General features: G+C 44.0%; 1 pseudogene; it reads left to right on the forward strand.

The window, feature by feature from the left end:
* The first annotated feature begins 11,635 nt into the window (after nt 1-11,635).
* Nucleotides 11,636-11,890, forward strand: LOC144275704 (small nuclear ribonucleoprotein F pseudogene; annotated as a pseudogene).
* Nucleotides 11,891-19,802: the final 7,912 nt, after the last annotated feature.

The following is a 19,802-nucleotide window of genomic DNA, read 5'->3' on the forward strand; positions in this document are numbered from 1 at the left end:
TGGAGAATGTTCTCAAGTCATCTGTTGCGGCAGGCAGCAAGCCTATCTTCACAGCCTGTTCCTCTGTCAACATGCATTTAAAATCTCATCTAGTGATGCTTCCAGGCAGGCTGACGGTTCTTTCAAAGTCACCTTCCCCTTATTGTAAATGATGTTTCTCTGGGCTGTTTGTATGGAGATGGAGGCCTTTCAGGTGCAGGGTTTGCAGCTCTCCGCATGGCAGAGCCCAGTCCCCAGTCCTTCCTGTTCTACGGGAGCTCTCTTCAAAGATAGCCTTGAAGCCACAGAGGGAAAGGAGCTGCAGACGTTGTTCAGATGGTATTACTACCTAGGGTGCATGCATTAGCCAAGCTGTATTTGTTGACCACGTTCTCTCTTTTAAATTGTCCTTCAGGAAGCTCCTCATGACCTAATTATGCCTGCAGTTGTATCACTTAACTTGTCCCGCACTACAAGTGGCATGTGGAAGCAGGAAGCTCTGAGCACACACGCTCGCAGAAATTAACTAATAGAGAATGACAGCGGGTGGTGAGGGGTTTTTGTTTTAGAATAAGAAGTCTCCTGGAGTGTTACTGATCCCCTAGAGGTGCCATTAGCTCATAATAACCAAACCTTTGAAACGGCTTTATTGTCTTAATAATACAGTGGTGAAAGAAAATAGGGAATATGCCACATTTATTATTTACGCAGCTAAAATATGAGCATTGGCAATTAGAATCTTTAAACCATGGGTTCAGCAGAACCTCATTGCTCATTTATTCGTGTTTGGAACATCCATCATGGCATCTGAATGCCCCTAGAGTCCATGTCTGACCACACAAACTTGCTAAAATAGTAAGCTTATCCTATAAAATACTGCAAAGCAGCAGGCCATCAGAATTAATGTTGCAGGATGGAGACATAGTTTAAATGCAGGGATGGATAGGCTTTCCCTAGTGTGGGTGATGTTGGAAATGGAATGGTGCTTTATGCTATCTGAGCTAATCTTACCTTAGGAAAAAATTCTGCCTTGGTTAAGAGCACACAGCATCTCTATGTTGCATAGTCATGCTGTGGCATCTGCTGTGTGCATCTGATCTGAACATGCTGCTTCCCTGCACACTTAATTGGTGAAATTGCCACCTATTGTTTATAAAAAACATAGAACAAACAATTCTGGTCTCTGAGACTGTAGCAGCAGTCTCAGTCTCTCTCTCTCTCCCCTGCGGTGTGGTTGGGAATCATGCTCTGCCAACACAAGGCAGCATGGCAGAGATGCATGTTGAAACATATGCATCATGACATCTACATCTGGATGGAGTATTCCACATTGAAATTTAAGGAGAACATGCAGCTAGTGAGAGAGGAAGCACTGTATTTTACAAGTCCTTTCCACACCTCTACATTCTACCCCAGAGTGTACTTTTCTTTTTTTCTTGGTGCCCAGAGAGCGGCAGGGGATGGAGGGGAGGAGGCTTTCACAACAGAGGAAAATGGAAGGTGAGAAGGGGAAAGTTAAGGCTTACATAAAATAAATTTGCCAAGCCATAATATGGCCACGCTGCTTTCACGCCAATGGAAGCTATTTCAATAATCTGCCTGACAGCCCACTTTCTCATTCTGTGCGATCTATCCATTAGGTTGCAAACTTGTTGGATCACTTCATTTTAGGAAGTGGGCAATAAGAGGAGGGGTAGCTGGATGCTGTATCTGCAGTAACTGTTGACAGAGACTGGAGGGGAGAGTGAGAACAAGTGCATTTTTATTAATAGATTAATTCAATCAAATTTTAATTGGAATTGCAGAGCAGATGAAGTGCCAAGGTTTGAGGGTCACACGCAAAACATGCAAGGGTGTCCTATACTAAGTATGCTCCTTGTCTTAAGTTGTGATAATTGATACTTGTGCCCTTTGACTAGTCAGGGCAGTTCTGCTTGAGTTATCAGAGAAGCTACCCCAATCGATCCCCTTTTGCATGATATTCAAATACAAAATGTTACATTATCAAACTCACTTATTGCTCAATAGTGTGTATGATGCTAGTGCCTCTTGCATCCCTATATGCCCCACCTGGGGTTTACCTCAAGTAGCTATGTGGAGATAAAAAGTATCTGCACCTCATCTCAGTACATTAAGATAGCTAATGATGTAAAACACACTTAGCCACTCTGGGCTGTGAGGGAGACAAGTCAGTGGATGAACACACGCAGTGTTACGTATAAGGCTAGTGTGTCTGAAATCTTTCTCCAGCATGAAAGATCCCCCTTTAAAAGGCCAGAATGCAAAATAAAAGGGGCTGTTGTGCTGTGATTCATATTATGCTGGGGGTTAAGGGTGCAATTTATTCTAGGGCAGAGGGCCAGCTCACGGGCCTCTACATAACTTAAACCCTTAACATGGAGTGTGAATGGAGACATAGGTCTTGCAGAGACCATTGTATCGGCCCACTGCACTGGAGTAAGTTTCCTGACAACTTCAGCATAATTAATACTAATGTGTTAGGCTGGGCTGTTGGTTTCCTGACCACTGTTGGGCAATAACAAACCCACCCCACGACTGGTAAAGTGTGGAAGCACACTCCAACTGACTATGGGAAATGTACAAATCCCTGTGATTTTGCACAGAGGAGTTGTGCTGGATTGTAGCTGTTGGGCATATGGGCTGCCTCAGAACAGAAGGGAGATGTAGCACATGCTGTCACTCATGATATTTCTGCAAAAGCTCTGTTTAAGTCTGAGTTTCTTTTAAAATCTAAACCCAGTAACACTTGCCGAGATCATTAGCTGGCAGCCTGAGGCAGCTAAGAGTTTATGGTTGCTTAAAAAATGAATTCCCCTCATTGGTTCTAGTTGAATCCAAACCCTTGAAATATCTAGTGTACCCCTGACACACACTCTCTCATAATTTTATACCTGTTGGCATGCCTTTCATTTGGATCCATATGCTCCTACTGGAGACTTGATTCAAACTGTTTATTAATTCACAATAATGCACAGAAGGTGTTCACAATGCATTCTGGATCTCCACATTAACAACCTTTCCCCAGGTATCCATATTACACAGGCAACAGGAAAAAGTCATTCTTCTTCCCAGTGCTGATATTCTCTCCGTGAACGAATAAACCAAGTCAGTTTCTTTTGCGTGAGTTTAAGGCCTCTTGGTCCTGTACATCCCTCCTTGGTGAAAGTGTAAGTGACCCCTGTTGGGGTGTCAGTAGGATTTGAACTTGGTACCTTCAGCATGAGACTCTACCACTGTATTAAAGAATTAAGAACTGTAGCTAGCATCTGTAGAAGATTCATTAATCTCCTGTGTGAGCTAGCCACTGGAGCAACCATGAATTTTTAGCTGCCTTCAGACTGCTAGCTATGTTCTCAGCAAGTGTTACTGAGTTTAAAGGGGGACAAAGACTACATTTAGTGCAGGTTACACAAGTGTGACTAGAGTCTACCTGACGGGTGCAAGCAAAGTTAAGTGCTGAGCAGCAGTAAATCTCATACATCCTTACTTTGCATTCTTGAAAGCAAGAGAGTTGGGGGCATAGGCAGAGAATGGATTTAAGTGCAATCCTCAGCATGCAAAACAAGCCACATCTGATGAAGTGAGCTGTAGCTCACGAAAGCTCATGCTCAAATAAATTGGTTAGTCTCTAAGGTGCCACAAGGACTCCTTTTCTTTTCACTTAAGTATGTTTCCCATTTAAGCATTGCCTACTAGTTAATGCAGGTCTGGGATCCCTGCTAATCCTTATCTTGATTATCACTTTCTGCCTTGTATATACACGTGCAACATTCTGTGCCTGCATTGCTCAAGATCAAGCCCTAGAATCTCACAAGCATGGAACAACAAGAGTGTGTGGAGGGAGATGGATGATCCCTCTACATAAAAACACTCATACGAGCTGCCTCTGCAGCATCCACAGTTCCCCACAGTCCTGACTTCTGCAGGACCCTCTACATCGGGGCTGCTCCAAATGAAATAAATAGGAAAAGGCCCCAGCAAGATTAGACCTATTAACTAAAGGCCAAATTTTGGTGGCTGAGGGTGCCGAAGAGTGCAGGGAGTCTCTCCTGACCAATGTCCTTGTGCAGGATGTGTCTGTAGTGTGGCTGTGTGTTTTCTTTGGGCACAAAGCAGAATGGGAGGGTTGCCTGTTGGTGATGCGGCCAGGGCTAATAGGCCAAAGATGATATGTTAGTGTTGGCTGGAGTTATGTTTGGGGCCCTGCCCTACCCACCAGCTAAAGACAGTCAGGCAGTGCTAGAGGAGTTCATGCCATATATTTTGTAGTAAATGCCTTTTCCTGAGTGCACACCACCCTCCTGCCCGAGGTGCTCCTGGAGGAGTTATGCCTTAGGCAGGCTGAATGCCTTTCCTCTACCATTGCTTGTTTGCCACAGCTGCTTACAGCTCAGTGACTGAGCCATAATTCATCCCTTAGCATCTCTATGAGCCTGATATACTTAGCATGCCCCTGCTCATAAATTATAGGCAGGATGGGCCTCTGTCAGCCCTGTCACCCTCTGACTTTTTTTTCCTCTGAGGGCAGGTCTGCCTCTGACTGCTGCAGTTTTGTTCAGACTGTCAGATAACCAGTGGTGATCCCCCAAAACCTAGGCACCTTGCCCATCTGCTCTTGTCTGGACACCCCAGAACAGGATTCCACTGTGTTAGGGGAAATGCTTCTGACTCCTCTCTCACATGTATCTGGGGGAGAAGGAAAGTGTAGTTTAGATCATAGAACTGCAGCTTTATCAGTGTAGGTATTCTGCTCCATGTGGCATAACAGCCTCAAGTCCTTTTAAACCTTGACATAAATATGTAGTGATAAGATAAGCCTGGTTATCCTATACCGGTTACTCCAGATAAGATAAAGCCTTTTATATAAAAAAAGACTCAAAGTTTCTGCCTTTTGGGGGGGAACCTCCAGAAATGGTTCTGTTTACAAGAGGAGTGATCGCGTGGGAGCAACAGGGATTATAAACATGGCTTTCAAAACCTACCCAAAACAGACAAAGCCTCTTGTTCTCAGACCAAACAGAATTAATCTGGTGGATGGTACATTTCAATCTCAAAGAGCTGTTGGGCTAGTAAGAGGCAAAATTATTGCAATGCATGGGTTTGCCTACTGTTAGTTTGCTAAAACTATGTCCACACTGTAGTATTTCAGTGATTAGAGGCCAGTTCTAGGATAGTTAAAATGAAATACCATATTATGGAGACACTGGTTGAGACTCCATAATTAAGGCTGAGTTTCATTTTGCACTTAAAGGAAGGATTCACCCTCTTTGTTCTGTATGAAAAATACAGTGTATCCTCACCAAATGTAAACATTTACCCTTTGAGTACAGAATGCATTTTCTGAGAACGTATTGAAAGTCCATCAGAGTTCATTTTAACTGGGTCCTTTACAAAATTTAGCATGTTAATTTGTCCCAAATTATTTTAAACAGAATAACGCAGACTTCAAATTTTCCATATAGTTCAAATAAATTAATCTTGTGCCTAGGCTATATTTGAAGAAATTAAGTAAGTTTATTAATGGTGGTTGTATCTAACTGCTGTGATTATATACAGCTAGACAGGCTCAAGTAACTTACATTTGGCCATTCTGACATCAGAGAACTCAACCAATTACCCTCCTTCTGTAGCTAATTTACATGCACGGTTGTGTTAGCTGTAAAAAGTCAGTGGTGCAACTGCGAGATATCTCAGTGATAGATTACTTGGTCCAGCTGCCCCTGCTCTTGAAGAAATATTCCAGGCCTGCATACTAGCTTGAGCATCAGTGTATGAAAGGCTCCCCATGGCACTGTTGGAGGAAATGAGACACTAATTCAAAGGAAACCCTTAAAGCACAGAGACATTTGGACTCTGGGACTAGGTTCTCCCTGCCTCCTCTTTACATAGGCAGACTGGTATTGACACAGCCTTCTAAACCAGGAAGTTAATTGCAAAATAAATTCCAGATCCACCAGTACACTTTCTGCCTGCTTTGCACCTGTAACTCACTAGTGAGTGTTTGTTACCAATCTGTAGAGGATGGGAATCTGTAACTGCCCCAAATAGAGCGCCTTGGCTCTTTAGCTTGAGCTGAAGAGGATCATGGTTTTAGTTCTGAAGGTCCCTTTTCCATTGACCAAGCTGATAGCTGTCACACTCAGTGTTCCAGTGAGGCAAAGTGGCTATAAATCCAATTTAAGTGGCTAGTGTGCTCTGGCTGCAATGGTGTACTACGGAAGCTGCTGTACAGTAATGCCACAAACAGGGGATTGGGGCGCAGGGGTGTCTTTAAAAATCAGTTTAATCTAAAATCTAGGATCACAAATGTTAAATGCTTTAGTCACAATTCTATGGTTACTGCATGATGCCGTCACAGGGTAGCATTATGATGGTTCCGGGTGCCTTAGCTGTTCATTTCTTATCTGAATATGTCTGGGTTTTGGTCTTTAATGCTTGGTTTTAGGATAACTACAGCATCCCTGTAACTACTTTCACTCTTTAGTTACTGATATGTACTCTCAAGCTTAACCCCCTCTGAATGTAGGGTTCTTGTTTGTGTGGAGTTATTTGGTCTGGGACTAGGACTATGGTATTGATATTACTGTAATTGAGCATGGGTGAATTCTTTGTCTTGGTCTGCAACTGATTCCTGTGTGAGAGAGAGAATCAACAGGGAATGTGGCATTGCGTAGTGTCCTGCAGTATGTTTGGCAACTGCGCACTCTAGCATGGAGCTCAGACCTTTCATTGCACTCATGAGCAAGTGGTCTTCTTGCCAACTGCAAACATTTTGGTGCACAATCTCACAAGTGAGCAGAGGCTGGCAGTAACAGCTATGCTGGGGACAGTGTGGTACATGGCACACAAGTAGGCAACTAAAGTTTAAAATACCATAGTCATAGTACGTTACAGTTCTTAACTGCCACAAATATGTTTGAAATGCACTGAATAGAGTTAGAAATGATCTTGTTGATCACTTTAAGCGATGCATTTTATGTTTTGTAGCAAAATGTAACCTTTCGCTTTTCCTGTTACTTATAAGGAGTATTGTGGATAGAGCAAGTAACTTCTAGGTTGTATTTTTTCCAAATCTGTCACTGATTTAGGTCCTGGCTCCACTGTGACCAGTCCACTGGAGTTGCATCATAGACTACCGATCTGGGGATCACATATGGGTGTCAGGAAGTCGTGACCATCCTACCCTTCTCATATTGCTAGATAGAAAAGGTTGAGAGCTACTGAATTACAGTAAAATAGTGCCAGGTGCAGTTCAAACAATGTCTGGTCTCTCCAGTATAGATGGGACCAAAATGGATCTTAATGGTCTTACTAAATAGCATGATGCTATCTGGCCCTGCAGAGTCCAAGTTTGCCACACAACTCAGGAATATTGTTAGTGCTGAATCCCACCTGAGCAGAGGATGCTTAGTCCCATACAACATAATTCTTTTGTAACCGGATCCTCCAGTGTGATGGATTCCCATAATATAGATGAGACCTGGCATGTCATTTAGTTAAAAGTTTTCAAACTTAAGTACCTGTAGAAGAGGACTCAGCACAGGTGTGCCCTCTCATTGCTGAGTGTGGCTTAGCAGCTTTCCTCTCTAGCATCCCCTGCTGACCTTAGCTCTGGTGCTGGGTGGTCTGCCTTTTCCCACAGCTTGACCCTCCAGCCCAGTCATGTCAAAGTCTCTCCCCTTCCAGGGAACTCCAAGTCCACATAAAACAATATCCAAAGTTCCAGTCTCTTCTGCCCCCTTTTCTGGGTGTTACTAAGACCCATGGGTCCTCACCCCAGACCTCAATGTATACCACTCAAAGAAATCCTTACTCAAGTACCTGTTGCCCAGTATTTTACTGTACCCAGTCTTGGGTTCCTCACCGTGAGAACCCCTCTTCTCCCAACCTCTTGGCAGGTCTCAGTTCTGTACTGAGCCCCCTAGAAAGCCTGTTGCAGCGAGAATCACCATCTCCTGTAGCCTTTGCCTTTTAACTGTCTGTACCCAGGATTTTCCTGCCTCTAGCAGCCTTCACTGACACCCTCAGCTTCCTAAGCTTCCTCTCCAGATCCCTTTCCTCCTCTTCATCAGAGCTTCCCACTGGGGCTCAGCTTAATGTCTGCAAAAGTTCTTACTCATTTCATAGCATGGCTTCTTCCTGGCTCCTCTAGCTCTGTTTTCAGCCTTCTCTCAGCCTTTAGCCCAAGAGGGAGAACTCCCAGCTACCTCTCATTGGGATCTCCTTTCTGGGTCACTTCCACTGCCTTGTACTCCTGCCTCTATGAAGACCCAGCTGGGTTAGATTACCAGTTATGCCTGATACCTGTCCAGGTGCCACTCAATCTGGGCCAGCTCTACAGTTTTTGCCACCCCAAGATGGCAAATGGGAGAAGCTGCCGCCGGAGTGCCGCCGGGACTGAGGGGATGCTGCCTAATTGCCCCTGCTGTGGAAACACTGCCGCCCCTTCCTAATGGCCGCCCCAAGCACCTGCTTGGAACACTGGTGCCTGGAGCTGGCCCTGCACCCAATGACCTAATTGGGCTCAGGCTCCTGTTAATCCCTGGTTAATCACTATGCAGGGTTTATACATGCCATTCCAGTGCCTCATGTTAGGCAGCTATATGCTCACCTATCTGATGAGATAGCACCCCCAGCTCTTGTTAACTCTGAAAATCAGGCCACTCTTATTTAGGAGCTAAATGTGGCCTTAGCCTGGATGCATCCAGATTGCAACAGATTGACTTTAGCTTCTCTGTGGCTAAGTTAACGTCCTTATAAAATAAAGATATCTTCCTTGCAGGGATGCTAAATGGTCTAATGTTGGGAGGTCATGTTATCCTAAAATTAAAATGCAGTGTACAGTCAAAGTACTAATATTACTGCAAGATATTACATAGTGTTTATAATCTCTGAATCCCATTAAAGGATTTATATCCCCGTTTATCAGTGACCCTCTTTCCCACAGTCGTGGAAGTCTGGCTAGCCATCTTCCATGTTGTTCCAACCACTCAGACTATATTGACAATTGAGGACTTTAAGGGAAATCTCCCACCAGATAGCTCAGTGGTTTGAGCATTGGCCTGCTAAACCCAGGGTTGTGAGTTCAATCCTTGAGGGGGCCATTTAGGGAACTGGGGCAAAAATTGGGGATTGGCCCTGCTTTGAGCAGGGGGTTGGACTAGATGACCTCCTGAGGTCCCTTCCAACCCTGATATTCTATGACTAGACAACCCCATGGTAAAAATGCAGGCCATCACTGTGGGCTAGCACTAGTGGAACTGCAATGTTACAATAGTGCAGGAGGCTCAGACTGCCTTAAAATCCTTCGAGGCTATGATATCCTGGGGTGAGGGGCAGAAATATTATTGGAAATTCCCATCATAAACTTTTGATAAAAGTTCTTTATGCCCCTAAAGCTAATGGTCATAAGAAACACTCCGTTTTGTTGTTGTATTTGAAGGGAATTTGGCCAAAAGGTAAGTTACATTTCAGTGTAATTAAATGGAGTCTATTTGGCTACAAAGAGTAATCCGCTGAGCAGCCAATGGAAAAATATCTTAAATGGAGGATGATCAGAGAGAGCAGGTTCAAACGTGGAAAACAATGCCCTGATTCCAGACCTATTTAGTGAGCGGTTAAAAATGTGTGTCAGAGAGAGAGAGAGAATCTGAGGTGAGTTCAATAGGACAGAGCGAGATCATCTCATCCACTGGAAACTTGAGGGATGTGCCATGTATTCCCACTTGGTGGAGTTCAGGCCAGTACATATACATAAGACCCCATCAGTAACCTTCTTTGGCTTGCACAATTAGTGTTCTCCAGTTTTCATCCATCATTGTTTTGTTTAAAGAACTCCAGTCATGCAAACTAAGAAGTAAAATGTTGAAGAATGATTGGAAGAGTTTTGCTGAACTTCTCCAAACGTGTGTTTTGTTTAGGAGGAAAATGGCAATCGGGCTCCAACCCTATGCCACTGAAGGCAGGGTCAGGCCTTTAGAAGCCAGCAGTGACAGTGTTCAGAAATTCCAAGTTTAACATTTATGCCTGAACTTGGTTAAAACAATTGTGGCTGACCCTACTTTTCATAGGGCTTTGCTGGTCAGCAGGCTGGGGCCGACTCATTACTAGATTTTGATTTTAAAATCAGCTTCAGTTCAGGTAGCAATCCAGACTACAGCACTTAAGCACAACTAACCCTGGCCAATCAATCTGTGCTACAACCTGGTTTAGCCACTATTGTGCCAGAAACATGCTCCAGCTCCATGGTTTAAATGGAGTCATTTCTATAGTGTAGAGAAAGCATGGGATCATGCATGTTTTAATGATTGCTGAACTGGGAGGGTCTTACCAATACAGTAGAAGTGGCTACAGCAGCCAGTTTGAGCAGCACAATAATCTAGATAAGAAGATTCCAGGATAGTCACTCTAAAGCCTAGAATGTCTATAGAGTCAGGGTGTGTCTACACTTACTGAGGATTCATGCTGTGGCGACCGATCCACCGGGAGTTGATTTTAACAAGTCTAGTGAAGACCCACTAATTTGACCGCCGATCTACCAACCAACCAACTCCGGTACTCCACTGGAATGAGAAGCATAAGGTAAGTCAACGGGAGAGTTTCTCCCATCGACTCAGCACGATGTAGACACTGCAATAAGTTGACCTAAGCTACGTTGACTCCAGATACGTTATTCACGTAGCTGCAGTTGCGTAACTTATGTCGACTTAACCCCATGGTGTAGACCTGCCCTCAGTGTGAAGTGATGGAAACAGCCACAAGCATGGTTGAGACAGAGCTTTTTTGATTCAGAATATTACCAGGCTGAATAATCACTGGGTTTCACAATCTGTTACCATCCAATTTAAGTTCTCAGCCATTTTGACTTCACAAATTACACCTCTGAGGCATACAGTGAGTCAGGTATCTATGCCATGCCAATAGTTTTAGACTAGTGGTGGTACTACTTCTGATTTCACAATCATCACTATTACTCTACAGAGAATTCGCATGCAACAAGTATAATCAATTATACTTGTAAGTATACTTTGAATGCAACAAAGTATAAAAGAGAGACTGCACAGAGGGTGGATTACTTGGCTCAACTGCCCCAGTTCTTCAAAGCCACCCACACAAAGCAACACAAATCTCCCTGCCCTCTCCCTCGAACAGGAGAAATGCCCTCCCTCCCTTGTTTGGTGGGGCACACTGTCTCTGCAAGGATTGGGAAGATGAAGTAGAACTTCCTGAGGACGAGATGGAAAGGAAGATAGAGCCCCTCTGACCGTTCAGCCTTGCAGCATGTGGGGTGGACCCCTGCAGAACAATGCTCTATGCTGTTACATATGTCTAAAACCACCAGTGATGGGTCACGGATTAGCTAGGAGGGGTATATACACTACTGGCTGTTCAACAGCTCACAGCCATTTTAGAATGGGAAGTAAAGAAAAAACACTGAGTTTGCAGGGATGGGATTCAGTATGGCCAAGGGTAATTAAAAATTGAAGTTGAGCCAGGGCACTGAGTTTAACACACCCCTACAGAAAGATTAAGTGGGGAGGGTGGGAGGAGACTGGCAACAGACTCCAGCAGGTGCACATGCAGCCCTGCGAGTAATTTTTGTTTTTCCTGCTGCCTTGTGCCATGCCGTGTTACGATGCACTTGCCCCTGAACCCCAAGCCCTTCCTGAACGGGCTGACGGGGAAGCCGGTGATGGTGAAGTTGAAGTGGGCGATGGACTACAAGGGCTACCTGGTGTCTGTTGACTGCTACATGAACATGAAGCTTGCAAGCACAGAAGAATACATAGATGGTGTATTGTCAGGACACCTTGATGAAGTTTTGATAAGATGTAACAATGTCCTGTACATCAGAGGAGTACAAGAAGAAGATGGAGAAATGAGAGAATAAGTTTATATATTTCTGGAAAATAAAGATCAGTTTTTCACACTAACCCCTCTCCCCCCAAAACAAAACAAAAACACACAACCCCCAACAACCTTGTAGCTTCATTGCCTGTTGGCCTACACAATGATAAATTGGGCGTGAGAAGTGTGCCGGTGTTTAATCTGCGAGTGAGTCCTGCTTATTCACATATGATGCCAGAAGGGGATTGCATGAGGCAAATTCACAGACTGCAACAGCAGCGAACAAATTGAACCAGTTTTAGAAGAACCCAACTTAGCCAAGCACCTTTACTGACAGGGATCAGCTGCCCTGCAGCTGCAAGAGCAAATATGAAAGGAATGGTGGAGGTTAGGAGGGGGAGGAAAAAGAGGCAGAAGGTATTTCTGGGGCTCTGCAGGACATTTAAAGAGAAATCTTTGGGATTCAGATGCATCGAGGAAGGAGGTTACCTTCCACTTGTTCCTAATTACAAAAGTAGTTAGAACATTTTTAATTAACTTTAACTGCAAATGCTTTGATGTGAGTTGGAGGAAACATTTTTGGAATTCACTTTACTGTAACCAAGTTAAGAAGCTTGATTGTGTCTAGAAAGCACAAACTTAAATCAACAGCATAAGACATTTAAAAGAGCTCCTTTCAAGTCTGGATCCTTTAAGTATCTCTGCCAGTTATTCAGATTTTTATACCCATTTTAATGGTTGATAATAGCTACATTTTAAAAGCATCCATTTTATCAAGCACTCTAATGACTGTGCTAATTATTTTCAGGTGGATTTTTTTTTTAAACATTTAAAATGTACTTTAAGAACTTCTGCCTTTTAATATTTGGGCTCCCTATAATGTTCCACACTCCTCAACCAAACACTCCCTAACCCAAGAGAATAACTTAGAAACCACAGCCACTGCTCCTGCCAGAAAATTATGATACCATTAGCCAAATGCCTGACCTTTAGAGCAAATGACTGAATCCAGATATTGTTTTATAATTTGCAAGGGGAAGAGGATGGTGGGAAGAACACACCAAAACAACCCCATTGAGGTGGTTGCACATCACTTTAAAACTTTAGGTCCATGGAATAATAGACGTGGAAGACATTAAAATGAGAAAATATCCTTAAAATTTCACTCATGTCCTACAACTTACAGGATTCCATTTATACAGAGACAGCTTATCCAGCATCTATATTGTATCTTATAAACAATTTTAGGACTAGCAGTCTGACCTACATTTGCTTTTGATCAGATCTCTGCAAAACAGTGCTAGAGAGCAGGACCTCTGCTTATTTTCATTTTTTCTTACTGTTAAACACAAATTCTGCTGTTAGAGGAAAACCCTAACCATCCCATGAACTGGATCGAAGGGAGTCTGTTCGCTGTAAGATGTGCTCACGTAATGCCTATTAACCTATGAAGGGGAAGGTAGTCTACTTGATCCTGACTTGTTATTTACCAACTTTAAAGGACATACCTGAAAGGGAGCAGCTGCCTGCCTGTAAGAATGTTATGGCCATTATTTGCAGGCCTTTGTAGCCAATACCAGCCATCATGGTAGAATAAGAATGGCTGGGGCCCTCCTTATCTGTCTAGCTATTTTTATATGGTGCCTATCACCTTAGGATTCAAGTAGCATAAATACAGAGAGGGGCCCGTTATCCTACAAACTGTTCTACAGGGGGCCTGTGTGTACCTGGAGCCTCACCCTGCTTGGGCACAGGGTTTTGCCCACGCAGAGCAGTATGCACAATCGGGACTTAAAGACAGACAAGCTTCAGGTTGATATTGGTCCACAGGACTGGATAAAGGTACCAACATGTTCACAAGGGAGCTCTAACCTCACAGCTGCTCCTCCCTTTGTTAGGGCATATTCAATTTAACAGAGCCCTGGAAATACGCACGTTCGGGGAAATAAGGGCTCTTAGTCGCCTTTGTCTTATGGCCTGTAAAATGGCAGGACGCTTTCGACGCAACACCAAATCCTGATTAGTTCTTAAATTTTATTTTTTAAAGAAAAAGTTTGTGTAAATCCAGACCTTTTCACCTTAACTTTCCATCACACCACATAAAACTTGTATATTTTGGCACTCAAAAAGAAAAAAAAACCACACAACATTTTTCCTCCTTTTCTTTTTCAAACACAAACCAGGATCTCGCTCTCTCAGTTTTGGAATATAGTTCTGCACAAACAGAATGTGCAAATAATGGAGCAAGAAAACAGCATTTGATTTTGTAGACAATCACATTTATTCTATGCACAGCAGCTAGTTTACTTCTGCTGAGGGGGAAGAGAAAGTTTTACTAGTGTTCTGGGAAGGACTAAAGACTCAAGCATCTCTCTACAACATCCAGCACAAACGGCTTGGAAATGGCCCTGTGCTACATCACCTTCTGAAAAGGTCTATTTCACTCCTACATGATGGTGTAGCCAAATTGATAGATTCATTTGGGAGCTTACCTTGAGAATTCAATGCAAGGGTTCTGGATTTTTGTGATCACAGGGGTGGGTGCATGCATGAGCGCGTGGCCAGGAAGGTGTGCCTCTGTTCTTATGAATCATCTAATCAAAGGCCTTGTCTGCATTAAGGAATTGTTACCTAACAGCAATCAATGTAGTTAAATTCCATAATTTAGGCAGGGCCTGAGGCATTTCTTAAGATCCCATATATTGGCATCAGGTAAGCAGGTTACATCAACTAAATTCTTGTTTGTAGTCCCATTGATGTAGTATTTGATAGGAATGGAATGGAGGGACACTGTGACATGCACATCTCACACAGGCATGTGGCTGCAATAAACCATGTGTTTGGGTTGATTGGTGATGAGTTGGCTCCCTGCTGAGAGCTGGGATTTTAGTCTGACTTTAAAAGAAGATTGTTCTTTTAAAATATCTCACAAACAAAGATCAGATTCCCTTTTAAGGCTGGTTAATTTTGGGGTGTATCAGCCTTGATAGTGTTTTCTGCAGTCCTAAGAACAATAGTTAGAAGCTCTTGCAAAGTAGCATGTAGAATTGTGATGTGTATATGGACCATTGCAGCAAAGAAAACATGTTTTTTCTTTCCTGCAGCAAAGTCTGGTTCAGAGCCGACAATGCTTTGGCATCCCCAAGGGAAGAAGGGAAAACAAAACACACACACGAACTTAAGAGCAAGGGGAACCTACCTGCAAAGGGAATGGGTACGACTGAAAATAAGGAAGTGAGGATTTATTTAAAAAAAAAAAAAATCCATCCACACCTTCTTAAGGTATGTGCACACACACTGACCCTATTGGGCTTGCCTGCCCATCTTCAGCCTCCTCTGTTAGGCCCTTGCACCCTGCTAATATATTGTATGCAAGTATAGTGAATATTGCTGTTCCGTTAAGGCACAACATTTACATCCCAAGGAAGCTTCCTGGAACCTAACCTTCTTATTCTCCCTTCCTCTTAGCCTCCCTCCCTCAAAGATTGTTGCCTCCAGCAAGGAGGGTTTGATTCAGCTCCCTTTGGAGCTCATTAGCACTGTTGTTTCAGCCAGGCAATAGGACTAAGAGAGAAATGTGCAGCATTCGCTCCCCAGCCAGGACTCAGCATGCTGCCCAAACTCAGATGCCCTGCATGGCCACACGCTAGGCAGCCAGCCCTAAACACAACTCTTACATGCAAGAGATGACATACAGTGGCTACTACTGATATTTATGGATGCCTAAATGTTCCAGTAGGCAGGATACCAAACTTAATAGAACAGTGGTAGCCAGGATGGCAAATCCTATGTTAGCTTTGCATTTATATAATGCTTGCAAACACTAATGAAGCTCCACAATATCCCCGTGAAGTAGGTGGTATTATCCCCGTTTTGCAGATGAGGAAATTGAGGCACAAAGTAATTAGTTTTCTCATAGTCACCATTGCAGCCGGGAACCAGAATCCAGGTTCCTGACTTCTAGTCTCCTCTAACACCTAAAATCACTCTTGTAAAAAGAGGACATCTTTCTAGCTGGGCTGGAGTTTCCACCTCAGGGTTGGTGGTTGGTCTAGTACAAGCCACAGACTTAGTTGTGGTCGTGGCCCCACCCTTGTGGGCCTGCTTACTTTACTTTGGGGGAAGGGAGGGAGCGAAAACAAAAGTTCAGGGCAACACAAACCAAGTCCTTCCTGGGGTAGATAACCTGGCCAAACAAAAAAATGCCTGAGGCACCACCTTGTTTCGGGTGTGCCTTGCTGGAGTTTTTGGGTTGCTGCATCAGCCCCTCCCTACCTTACCCTGGCATTGCGGAACTCCTCCTAGAGCTGGCAGGCTTCTAGCAGGAAGGATCCTCCTGCTGTTCCAGGACCTATGCTAGTTGCTCCCTTCTCAGTGTTTCCTGTCTTGAGTACCGCAGCTTCCTCCTTGTAAAACCTGCCTTCCTAGCATGCCTGACTGACAGGTCAGGTGGGTGGGGTACACACAGCCTCCCAACCTGTTAGGGCGGCATTTTCTCACCGTGTCACAGCTCTTAGGTTCCAAGACATACTGAAATGATTGTCACAGGACTTGGGTAAGGTAGGCAACTGAAGAAGTTTTTTTCCAGCTGTTTAACTCCTTAAGCAAATACATTCTAACTTCTGCATCTCTTGTTCAGGAAGCAAGTAAGGATATTTTTCTATTTAAAATGACAGAGAAAACATCACCAGATTTATTTCTTCTTGCAGCAAGTGGCATCCACTGATGGGTCCTTACTATGTGATAGCTGAATTCATACCTGCAGCCCAATCCTGCGTACATTTGTCTCTAAAAGACTCTAGATAGAATGCCAAAACTCCCATAGACTTCAGTGAGGATAGGACTGGGTTCTTCGGCATTAATTGCACCAGCTCAGTGTTTAACCAGACACATCCCAAAGCCTGCTATTAACCATAGATCCAATTCTGATGTATAGGGTATTGGAAGTAGGCTCTCAACTGCACTCTTGAAGGTGCAAATGAGAATTAACCATTCCTATATGGCGCTAAGTAAAATCTGTTGTGTCCTGTTACAGAGAGTAAAAATTGGAACCTCTGAGCATGAGGATTGTTCAGAAGTATAAAAGAAAGACTTAAAACTGTCACTCTCAGGTGTAAATGGCTCATTAAAGCCTTTCTTTGGAGTGCAATGATGAGGGGGAATTGCTCTTCTCTGATGAGAGATTGTGTTTTCTTCTCTAGGAGAATGCTGCTCTCTTCCTCTCCCCAATTTAATAATGCACTAAATTGGTGGGCCGGTTAACAAGTGATTCAAGACAACTTCAGTATCTATTTGCAATCACATGTGCTTGGAGAAGCCCACTTATGCCTCTATTTGAGAGAACAGAGGCAAGTTAGAAGAGATGAATGTATTACCGCACCCTATTAGCGCTCTAGAAAACCCATTGAAATGAATCTCTGATGGCTGAATGTACAAGATTTATATAATGAAATACCATTGAAGAAAAAAGTCAGGGCTCTCATTCAAGCAGAGTTGCTCAGGCTAAGTGTATAACCTGTACTCCACCCTCAACTTGCCCTAAATTACTCTCTTAGCAACTGTGGGTAGGGATGGGGAACATATCCAGGGACAGGAAGGTGGAAGAGAGCTAGGGCACTAGCAGATTGTGGTTTCCTCAAGTGAAAAGGAAGAAGAAGGAACCCTTGGCTGTGCCCCAGATGCAGCAAAGCTCAAAGATAAGACAGCCACATTCCCCACGATTTGACATTTTCTGTCAAGGGTTCTGCTTCCAACTTGAAGTTCTGGAGCTGATGCAACGATCACCATGCATTGTCTCTCAACCCCTCCCCCCCCCCCAAAAAAAAAAAAAAAAAGTAACTGCACGGTCTGAACTGGCCTTGGGAAGATGGTCACCAGACGGTGAGCGCACCTTGTTTTTATTTATTCTGTCTAGCACCTGAAATTTACAGAAAGGCAATAATTACTCAAAACATTGCACATGAGACCTAGCCTATGCTCTTTAATAGCAGCCAGGTAGAGGGGACAGTGTGACCACAACAGTTTGGAAAGTGTGGCAAAGCTCTGTCCTTGCCAACGTGGGACCCACGTTTCCTGGCAGATTTCGCTAGCCTCAGAGGCTCACTGTGACCCTCCACATAACCCTTCTCTCTCTAGGCACAAGGGTCACAGTCTACTGTGCCATTTTCATCATAAGCCAGCGAGGGAGGTGAGGAGAAGTTATCCTTCCTTGCACAGTCTCTGTTGTCTCAGTGATTAATCAGAGGCCAAAGGTGGGGGGGGAAGGGCAGAGGGAGCCTAGGCCCACCCTCTACTCCGGGCTCCAGCCCAGGGACCCTAATAGTATCAGCTATGGTAGCTGACCTTTTAGAAACATGACACGTACAATTCCCTGGGCCACTTCCCCCACAGCAGCCCTCACTTCCTCAAGCTCCACTTCACCCTTACCTCAGGGCTTCCTTCCTTATACCCGATATGGTGTGTACTACTCAATCTCACCAACAGCACAACTTCCTCCCACAGCTCCTGACATGCACCCCCACCTGACTAACTGGGAGGCTATTAACTAGTTTCAGCCAGCCCCTGACTGGCTTCAGGTGTCCCAATCAACCTAGCCTTCTGGAAAGTTCTTAATTGGCCCCAGGTGTCTTAATTGACCTGGAGCAGCTGCCATTTCACTTATCCTGGTACCAGGGATTTGTTTAGCCTGGAGCTAATATATCTATCTCCATCTACTTTTCTATAGCTATCTGGCCTTGCCCCGTCACAAAAGGTAAGGGCAAGTGGCCTGTTGTCCCTTCTTGTGCTACAATCCCATGTAATTTCATAAGCTAAGTCATGTGGGTCTGTTTCAGTATTTGCACAGGAGATCTGCAAGAACCATTACTGCTGTGCTGTAGAAAGTGGCGGTGGTGACTCAGCAGATTGCAGTCTTCCCTCTGATTTGCTGTTGCACCAGTGATCCAGCATGGAGTTTGAGGGCTCTGTGCTGCTGGGTGCACACTCTCTCTCTCTGAAGTCCTGGCATTAGTGTGTAGCGCTCTTTATCAGGTGGTGGTGGTGGTGGAGCTTGTCCCTGGGGACCTGGCCAAATTACTTCTTGGGATAATGTCCTTCTGCTTAGCTAAAATACACCCAGACGTTTCAACTGGATACAATGGGTTCCCCCCCCCACCCTTCACTTCCTGTTTCAAAACTGTTGTGTAGAGTAAAGATCAATTTAACAACTGCTGCATCTCAGGGTGTGCTGAAATGCGCTCTCCGTATCCCTTCTCTATCTCACAGGGTGTTGTGAGACTCTTCAAATTAAATTATGGATGGAAAGCCTTATAGAAGTGGGAAGTATTAATAAATGTCTATGAAGTAGGCAACAAGTGTCATGCAGTTCTGCGTTGTCAGGAGGCAGAGGGCCTAATTTAATGTGTGCTGCACTTTGGCTAGTCTACTGCTAAAGTAGATGCAAAAGCAGACTAAGGGCTCCATTCAAATCAAAATGAGTTTTTGGTCACTGTATTTTCCACTGAATACATCCAATGAAGTGAGCTGTAGCTCACGAAAGCCTATGCTCAAATAAATTGGTTAGTCTCTAAGGTGCCACAAGTATTCCTTTTCTTTTATAGTATTCTCTGTCACTTCCTGTTCAGGAGCCAAAGCTTGCAGGGTACTGTTCCGACAGAGACAAGGTCTTTAGCAAAACTTTTTGACTGGGGCAGAGTAAGAAGTCAAAGTCAGTCTCTCTCTCTCTCACACGTGATGTAAGAGAATGCAACTGAGCATATTCAGAGAAGAAGTCAATATTTATACATGCGGGAGAATCCTCAGAAGCAGATTGATGGTTAAACTGGTGCTGGATTAACCTCTTTTAAAAAAAATTATGACTAGCTACTACAGTGCTCATCCTTTGGCTGTCTGGAATTGGACAATGTGTATAAAGAGGAGGGAGGGGAAAAAATTATGCTGTTCATCTTTTTGTAAGA

This window comes from Eretmochelys imbricata, chromosome 15 (genome assembly GCF_965152235.1).
Source record: "Eretmochelys imbricata isolate rEreImb1 chromosome 15, rEreImb1.hap1, whole genome shotgun sequence".
Taxonomy (NCBI): Eukaryota; Metazoa; Chordata; order Testudines; family Cheloniidae; genus Eretmochelys; species Eretmochelys imbricata.